The sequence below is a fragment of the Pan paniscus genome, chromosome 2 (genome assembly GCF_029289425.2).
Source record: "Pan paniscus chromosome 2, NHGRI_mPanPan1-v2.0_pri, whole genome shotgun sequence".
Classification (NCBI taxonomy): Eukaryota; Metazoa; Chordata; class Mammalia; order Primates; family Hominidae; genus Pan; species Pan paniscus.
This window is the reverse complement of record NC_085926.1, coordinates 176,786,757-176,796,477: the sequence shown is the minus strand read 5'-3', so window position 1 is coordinate 176,796,477 and position 9,721 is coordinate 176,786,757. Positions and strand designations below refer to the sequence as shown.

The 9,721-nt window shown below is 39.6% G+C and overlaps 1 long non-coding RNA gene across 1 annotated transcript; it reads left to right on the top strand.

Annotated features, from left to right (window-relative positions):
* Positions 1–1,097: 1,097 nt before the first annotated feature.
* Positions 1,098–9,491, top strand: LOC117979826 (uncharacterized). Its single transcript, XR_008625026.2, has 4 exons — positions 1,098–1,507; positions 6,175–6,282; positions 7,227–7,517; positions 9,389–9,491. It is a non-coding gene; the product is annotated as an uncharacterized LOC117979826 (long non-coding RNA).
* Positions 9,492–9,721: the final 230 nt, after the last annotated feature.

Below are 9,721 nucleotides of genomic sequence, written 5' to 3'. Positions count from 1 at the left end.
TTCTAGTAGCTTGTACGTTGTAGTGGTGGGGTGATGTATGTGTGGTCAGGCTCACTATCTCTTACAGAGATGGGAAAAGAGAGATCTCAGGAGGCTCATCTCATCTCCCAATGCTATGCAATTCTTTCAGGAGTAATTATATTGGGTTGAGCAGTTTACTCTACAGGCCAGTGGTTGGTGCTTGCATGTAAAAGCCAGCTGAGCACTGTACAAAGATATCAATAGTTGTGATGGGTCCTGCAGTTTGTCTTCCCAGCAAGTAGGTGGAACTTTCAGATGAGAGGCAGTTGTGGTAATGGCAGTGGAATTTTAACCTGGCCTTTTGTTGATTGGCAGGTCATGGGACTTTCAGGGTTCACATCCTGTTTCTGTGCTCTGCTGCCAAGGTGGCTGAAGGGAGTAAAGCCGGCTGGGGCTGCATTGGGCCAATCTGCAACTAGGCTTTCCAGGGCAAGTGTAAGTGCTGACCTCGGTGGGGATTTAGGGGAAGTTCTCAGGCTGCCGGTATCACCCTCCTGGTAGGAGCGGAGGTGCCTCTCCTGTACCACTAAACCTGCTCAAGAGAAGAGGGGTGATCTGGGATTTTCAGCTCAGCAGGTGGCCACGGGGCCCACCAGCCTCTCACACCCTGGACCAACACAGATGCCCTGGACCCACCCAGATGCCTTGGCTGGGTGGGCCAAAGGATCTGCCTGGCAGCAGGCCTTACTGGTTAGGCTAGTGCCAAGTTCAATGATCCTGGTCCAGAATAAAAACATTTCCTGCTTCTGGAAACAGCCTGGTCCCTGGCTCTCTTATCCTTGACTGCACAGCCGCTTCTGACATCTGCACTTGTCCCTTGATTTGGGGCACTTATGAACTCTTACCATTTTTGGTTGCTTGATTGACCTTCCCTCTCAATTCTTGGCCCTGCTTATTTTCCTGATTTTGTGGCTCCCTCAGGTGACTCCTGCCTCTAAGAAACTCTTTGGCCAATCCAAGCCCTGGACTCCCTTTCAACTTGATTCCAGGAGCCTCTCAGTCTGTTTGTTAGGGGAACAGACTGATGCAAAGCAATGTGGTGTGGTAAAGAATGAATGCTTCAGAACCAGGCTGCCTGTGTCAGAATCTTGTGTCTGCCACTTACTGGCTATATGACCCTATCCAAGACATTTTGACTTTTTGTGCCTCAGTTTTCTCATTTTAAAAATGGGGATAATAATAATAGTCCTAGCCTCATGGGGTTGTTGTGAGGATTAAACAAGAATTAATTAAATGAATAAAAGTGCTTAGAACTATGCCTGGCATATAGTTAAGTGCTTAATGATTTTCATCTATTATTATTTATTTAGAATAAGAGTGCCCTGGAAGCATGAGGAAGGAAGCAATTAATTTGGCCCAGGAGAGCTGCAAAAAGTTCCATAGAAACCATGATACTGGAGCAGAGTTTTGATCAATGAGTACTTTCCCAGAAGTTGGGTTGGAAGCAGGGCAATCTAAGAAGAAAAAGGCTGATGCAAAGGCTCAGGTAGGAGACATAGAATAGAAAATGTACTGTGCATGGGGCTTTGGATGAATGCTGGAGCTAGGGATAAGGGAAGGCATGGCAAGTGATGCAGCTAGAGATGTGGGGCAAGGGGAAGTTGGGAAGGGCTTTAATGCTAAACCAGTAAGTTAGTTCTTTCCTCCTAGGCAGCGGGAAGGCAATGAAAGTCTTTAGGCAAGGAAGTAATTTCGATCAGATTTGTAAGCTTACATTGGCTGTGCTGTAGAAGATGGATTGCGGTGAGTTGGAGTGTTGGCAAGGAGTCCCTTTGAAGAGGCTATTTCATTAATCCATGGGGAGACATCATGTGAGAGTTTAATATGATGGGCTATTAATGACTGCTCTTCCCTGACCTTTTTCACATTGAGTTTTTGGGTTGGGTAGGAGGAATTTTTACTCATTTGTTTTGTTTTTCTATTTCTATTTTATTTTATTTGTTCCAAAGCACAACGTAAAAAAGCCAGTCCTTTCTATACTAATAATTCACAGCATAAAGCCACTACATGGCATTAGTCAACTTGAAAACCTTTCTGTAGCCAATGCAGCCTAGGATTGGTTAAAACTTATTTGATACAGTATTGTAGCTTTGAGTATGCATGAGTTTTGAGTTGCCCCAGAAGTTAGTCCTTCGTCGGCTTCACTTGTCACAGCATTAGCAATATCCCTGGGTGAATGACCGAGAGTTAAGGATTAAGTTCAAAAGCCATCTTGGCAATTTCCTGCTTGCATTGGTTGGATTTAGGCTGATTTCATTAAATATTTAATTTTATTTAGTTTGCTGCCGGTTAATGCCTAAAAGAATTCTGAATGGTTTTTCTTCATTGTTCACCTGTAATTCTTGTTATTTTCTCAAATGGAAAGATCTTTCCTTCAGATGCACAGTGATTTCAAGAGTTTTATTATTGTACGCCCTACCTCAAGTAATTTGAATTATGTTACCTATAGAACTAATTCATCAAGAGCTTTGTGAAAACCTTGCACAGGTCTGAAGAGTGTCCATTTGTAATTCCAAGTTATATTTCCTATCTAAACATTCCCTTTATTTGCTCATGTCATTTTGTTTGTTTGTTTTAACTCTCGTGCTCTGTCCTTTTGAAAAAGTAGCAAAGACACCTATGGTTTTAGAATTTTTTTCCCCCAGAGCAGCTAGGGCAAAAATCTATAAAGACAAAAGAAAACCCTGGCAGAGATCTTTTTTTCAAACACATTTCTATTTAGCTGAGAAAAAGACTGCTTAAATGCTTATACCGTACAATTCATTGTTCCTTTTCATTAATACTGAATAAAAGGTTTTTGGAGTTGACCAGTTTGCCCCTCTTTGAAATATTCCTCTTCATTAAACAACATTTAGAAGTGTTCAACCCAACCTGAATAGTAATCAGGGTTCCGTTTCCTTTCTCTTTTTGTTTTGGGTCTTCAGAGCGGGGAAAGGTAATTGATGCTTTGTTTAAAAATTTTTCTTTCAGAAGCAATTAATTAGTCTGGTGAAACAACTGCTAAAATTATCCCCACACTTTCAGGATTGCTGGGTTTTTCAGTGTTACTCGGTTGGAGGACCTCCAGCTGACACTGTAGATTTCTCTTTGCTTAACATCCTTCATAAATGTCTCTGGGTGTGTGTGCCAGAAAGATCCATGGACTTACAGATTGTCAGTGCCTCCAAAGCCATTAGGGTTCCCACCTACTTTTTCTTATTTTAAGTTCCGGGATACATGTGCAGGACGTGCAGGTTTGTTACATAGGTAAACGTGTGCCATGGTGGTTTATGGCACCTATCAACACATCACCTAGGTATTAAGCCCTGCATGCATTAGCCATTTATCCTGATGCTCTCCCTCCCCTCGACACGCCCTGGTGTGTGTTGTTACTCTCCCTGTGTCCATGTGTTCTCATTGTTCAACTCCCACTTATGAGTGAGAATATGTGGTGTTTGGTTTTCTGTTCCTGTGTGAGTTTGCTGAGTATAATGGCTTCTAGCTTTATCCAAATCCCTGCAAAGGACATGATCTCATTCTTTTTTATGGCTGCATAGTATTCCATGGTGTGTATGTACCACATTTTCTTTAACCAGTCTCTCATTGATGGACGTTTGGGTTGATACCATGTCTTTGCTATTGTGAATAGTGCTGCAATGAAGATATGCGTGCATGTATGTTTATAATAGAATGGTTTATATTCCTTTGGGTATATACCTAGTAAGGGGATTGCTGGGTCAAATGATATTTCTTGTTCTAGATCCTTTAGGCATCACCGCACTGTCTCCCACAATGACTGAAAAAATTTATATTCCCAACAACGGTGTAAAAGTGTTCCTATTTTTCCACAGCCTTGCCAGCACTTTTGTTTCTTGACTTTTTAATAATCGCCATTCTGAATGGCATGAGATGGTATCTCGTTGTGGTTTTGATTTGCATTTCTCTAGTGATCAGTGATGTTGAGCTGTTTTTCATGTTTGCTGGGCACATAAATGTCTTTTTCTGAGAAGTGTCTGTTCATGTCCTTTGCCCACTTTTTGATGGCATTATTCGTTTTTTTCTTGTAAATTTGTTTAAGTTCCTCGTAGATTCTAGATATTAGATCTTTGTCAGACAGGTAGATTGCAAAAATTTTCTCCCATTCTGTAGGGTGCCTGTTTGGTCTGATGATAGTTTCTCTCAGCTTATGTGCAACCAGCCTCTGGAGGGTTTCAGAGGAATATGAGAGCTATCTTCAGATATTTGAAGGTTCATCAAGTGGAGGAAGAATTTAACATATTTAGTATAGAGCTCTGAGCGATAGCACCAGGATAGGTGAGGAAAAGAATGTTCAGAAACAAACATTTTCCTCAGTGTGTTCCGCAGGACTGTGGAATGCTAATGGATGGGGTTGGGGTGTGGAAAGATATAGGGTTAAATAAGTTAGAAAATGCTGCATTCATGCTTTTAAACATTTCTTTATCAAAGCTAATGAGTGTGGTAAATATCTGAGAGGAACATAATATATGTGTATTTGACCATGGAATGTTTTTCATGGAATGGGTCAAAGGATGGATGTCCCACACTTAGAGTGCTAAGAAAGTACTCTGTTGCCTAACATGAAAATAAGTTTTAGTGTTTTACGTTAAAAGGATTAGGTGTGAGTTCTAGCTGCAATAAAGTACAGTGGGACGCCCCACACAAATATAAATACCTAAAGATTTAGTTTTATTTGTATGACAGGAAGTACAACTGCATATTCTTGAGGTCCTTACTAGGTCTCAATTGCTATGGGTGGCATCGGGATATATTAACCTTCCCATCTGTTGTGGTGTTCATGCCTGAAGTGGAACCCACTTGAAAAGCACACAGGGCATTCATGCTGGTTGCTAAATATTTATCAGCAGACCACTTCCAGAGCCTTACCAAAAAATTATCTTTCAGATGTGTCTCTTCTGAAATTGTACATGGCATTGTCATTACTACTGTTATGTTACTTATAAAATGAAATTAATCATAGTGCTGATTTTACTGATAGATATTTGGGGCTTTCTCTACTAAGTGAGAAAAGATTGCTTCAACAATACATACCATTTTGTTAGAATAGGGCTAATATGGTGATCATGTGCTGACTTATTTTAGTTTGGAATTTCAAAGGCTAGTAGAGTTTATATTATTTACATCTGTAGGACTTGAAAAGTAAGTATCATAGTATATTTAAAACAAGGTTCTGGGCTGGGCACAGTGGTTCATGCCTGTAATCCCAGCACTTTCGGAGACCACAGCAGGAGGATTGCTTGAGTCCAGGAGTTTGAGACCAGTCTAGGTAATATAGTAAGACCCTGTCTCTACAAAAAATAAAAAAAAATAGCTGGTTATGGTAGTGCATGCTTATAATCCCAGCTATTCAGGAGGCTGAGGTGGAAGGATCGCTTGAGCCCAAGGAGTCGAGGCTTCAGTGAGCTGTGATCATGCCACTGCACTCAAGCCTTGGTGACTGAGTGAGACCCTGTCTCAAAAACAAACAAATGAACAAAAACTAAGTTCTTGCCAGCCATATATATGGGTTTTTAGAAAGTGGAAAAACATGGAAAATAGATGTACTATAACAAAGACATCATATCTCTTTATGTAAATAAGACCGAGGCAAAGTACTTCTTAAGCAGATTTTTTTGGATAACAGACATAAATAAAAGAGAAATAAATAAAGATGTTGAATTATAGACTTTGGATCTGAAGAAGTTTGAACAGGTTGGAGTGACTACATGTTTTAGAGACAAATGTTAGGTCCCACATTTGGATATAAAAATGTTTTGAGCTACAGAAAAGGGGAAATACTAACTCTACCTCACCAACTATGGGGACAAATGATTTTAATCAGCAGTGAGTAAATGTTCTGTGGTTATTAACAGAGTGAGTGTGCACTTAGACCACAAGTGGAAGTCTGATAGGTGAGACAGAGAGATGACAGTTATGTTGAACCCAACCCAAGAGAAATGTCATTTCTGTGAAACAAGGCCAAGAAAATTCATGTCTGGTTTTTAGTTGGGAACATTGAGACAAGACTAATTTTTGTTAAGCTGGCTGCATGAATTTATAGCCATATACAGTAAATATTATGGTTGAAATTTGCTGATGTTTGGTGGTATTGAAAGACAATTAGTTAACCAATCATTCTCTCTTTTTGTTTTACAGAGGCATGGTTTGCATATCCATCATAGGTCATGACTGACAGTCTAGAGGTTGGAGCTAACATTGAAAAACATATTGATTATTATGGGACCAAGTGTTTCCCAAATGAGGGTAAGTGTCATAATGGCCCAGAATTTAATCCCAGGAAAATATTATTTTCTAAACATGCTTTCTTTCCTACCCTCTCTCTTCTTCTTTCCCTTTCTCTTCATAATTAAATTGGTATCATCCAATATTTATCCATATTTTTCATTGTCTGCCACAAAGCTCAGAACCAAATTTAGTGTGCTCAGTTACAGAAAGCAAGCCACTCATCCATGAATTCTAGTTCACTGTTCTTTCACCTTTTTTTTTATTTTTTATTTTTTTGAGACGGAGTCTCGCTCTGTCACCCAGGCTGGAGTGCAGTGGCGCGATCTCGGCTCATGGCAAGCTCTGCCTTCCAGGTTCACACCATTCTCCTGCCTCAGCCTCCCGAGTAGCTGGGACTACAGGCGCCCGCCACCACGCCTGGCTAATTTTTTCATATTTTTTAGTGAAGACGGGGTTTCACCGTGTTAGCCACGATGGTCTCGATCTCCTGACCTCGTGATCTGCCCGCCTCGGCCTCCCGAAGTGCTGGGATTACAGGCGTGAGCCACCGCGCCCGGCCTCACCTTTCTAATGATTAATAATCATCATTTTATATCTGTTTAATCTATTTTGTTTCATATGCATCTTGATATTACGTACTTTTTCAAATTTATTTTTGGAAATAGGCAGAAAATACATGATGTATATATTTAAAAAATGCTGCCCCAGAAGTTACATTAATAGATGAAACTGCTTGCATTCCACAAGTATTTTTGAATGTGAATCAGGCTCTATTATAAGGAAATATCTTGTATGAAAATATTAAATATGATTTAAACAAAGGAGGGTGCCATATGTTTAGTATTTTCATATGAAGTAGAACTTTCCTATATTGAGACAGACTTTTTCCAAAATAAATATTTTGACTCTCTTTGTCAGTCTTCCCAGCGATGAACAGGTAATAATTTTGTAATTGTTCATAGATCTTCTGATTCAAAGACCTACTACATCCTAGACAGGGCTCCAGGTGTTAGAGAGGGGCGTATGGAGTATTGAGACCTACTGCGTGTGCAGACCGGATGAAGGGCTGTGTTAATGACTACAGCAGACGCAGTGACCCAGAGAAGGTTGGTGAGATGAACTTCGTCAAAGTTCTGTTGCCTGAGAAAGAATCAAGCTGTGGTGGGAGACCCAGCGATTGCTTTGGAGCACTGGTTATGAAATTTGCTGTACATTGGAATCATCTGAAAAAGCTTAAAAACACTGAAGTCTGGGTAAGCAAGGAGGGGGAATCAGAAGTCAGTGTGATACAGTTTTTCCTTGAGTACAGGGTTTTCTCTGCCTCAGAACTGTCTAAATCATCACTCATCACTACATTCTGGAGGTCTTGAGGTTGCCTTCTAAAGGGCTTAGGAGTGGAGGGAAGCTGGGGTTATTTTCTTTAGAAAGACCTCAATGACTAGTCCTCATGGATCTGCTCTAGATAACTGTTCTATTTTGGTTGGAGCAATGTGGCCCTTTTAATGCTGGCTTTAATGTAACCTCTCCCTTTTCCCTGGGGACATAATTGTGCCTACAAAGGGAATCAATCCATTTACCAATTTCAAATGGACACTTTCCTATCAATACATAGTTAAATCCTTGGAGTGAAGCATGCAGGATCTGGAGTTGATTGCTAAGTTTTGAGTGCTTTGTCTACCACTTACTAGCTAGGCAAGTTACTTAACCTCTTTATCTGTAGAATACAAATACTAATAACACAAACCTTATAGTTTAAAAATTATTTTATTTTTAAATTGACAAATAATAATTATATGTATTTATGGAGTACAATATGATGTTTTGATACACATATATATTGTGGAATAATCAAATAAGGCTAATTAGCATAACTATCACCTCCAATATTTATTATTTCTTTGTGGTAAGAACATTTAAACTCCTTTCTTTTAGCTATTTTGAAATATACAATATATTATTATTAACTATAGTTATCATGCTATGCAGTGAAACATCAGAACTTATTCATCCTATCTAACTGAAACTTTGTACTTGTTGACCAACCTCTTCCCTTTCCCTGTCAACCTCACCCCACCGGAAAAAACCCTCTTGTAAACACCATTCTACTTCCTATTTTTATAAGTTTGACTTCTTCAGATTTTACAGAATCTAGATATGAAAAAGATAATGTGGTATTTTTCTGTATGTGCCTGGCTCATTTCACTAAACATAATGACCTCTAGGTTCATAGGTTTTTATTGTAAGTATTAAATGATATAATATAAGGAAATAATGTAGAAAATGTCCTGGGACATAGTAAATACTAGGTCAGTGAGTCTCAATATGTGGTCAGAGTCTCAATGTGTGGTCCCCAGACCAGAAGCTGCAGTGTCACCTAAGGACTTGTTAGAAATGAAAATGCCTTGTTCCCATCACAGTTACTGAGTCAAAAACTCTCAGGATGGGGCCCAGCAATTTGTATTTTAACAAGCTCTCCAAGCAATTCTGATTTTAGCTAAAGTTTGAGAGCCAAACTTTAATCTTATTAAAGATGATTTGTGGTTATTTAATTTATTCCCACCAGCTCTCATTTCAAACAACAAACACAACCTAGTGGTTATTCTATTATCTAAAAAGAAATACCTTATAACATACTAAATTAAAATTTTTAAAATTAATTTATTAATTAATTTTAGAAACAGAGTCTTGCTCTGTTGCCCTGGCTGGAGTGCAGTGGTGTGGTCATGACTCACTGCAGTCTCAACCTCTTGGGCTCAAGCAATCCTCCTGTCTCAGCCTCCCAAGTAGCTGGGACTAGAGGTGTATGCCACCATGCCTGGCTAATTTTTGTCTTAGAGATGGAGTCTCACCATATTTCCCAGACTGGTTTTGAACTCTTGAGCTCAAGCGATTCTCCTGCCTCAGCCTCTTGAAATGCGAGGATTACTAGCATAAGCCACTGCATCTGGCCAGAATTAAGTTTAAATAGTCAAACTAGTCTCCTTAATTTGCATTTCAAACAATCACTTTAAAATAACTTATTTGTAATCAAGACCCTATACTGTCTTCATTACTGAAAAACCACTACAAAGTTTTTGTAATGCGATGTATCAGTACAGAGGAATATTTTTCTCCTTTGCTCCAGGATACAGCTCTGGAAAACCTTGGGAATAAGGTGGCTGTCTGGAACTGTGAAGTGATGGGCCTGACTAGAGCACTCCAAATTGTGGGAAATCAGGTTGACCAGGTGGGGTATTACCGTTTATGAAAGGCCTTGAAAGTTAGTAAAATTAAGCTTGATGTAGTAAAAACCAATGGTGACCATTGAATCTTTTTGAGAAGGCAAGAGAATGGAAAGTGAAAAGGTTAAATTATAATAGGGGAGGCCTGGATACCCAAAGCCAGTGTCTTAGAGCTGGCTAAGTTCTGAGGAATGTGGAGACTTCAGAGGTTTTAGAATATCGGGATGGGAAGGAGG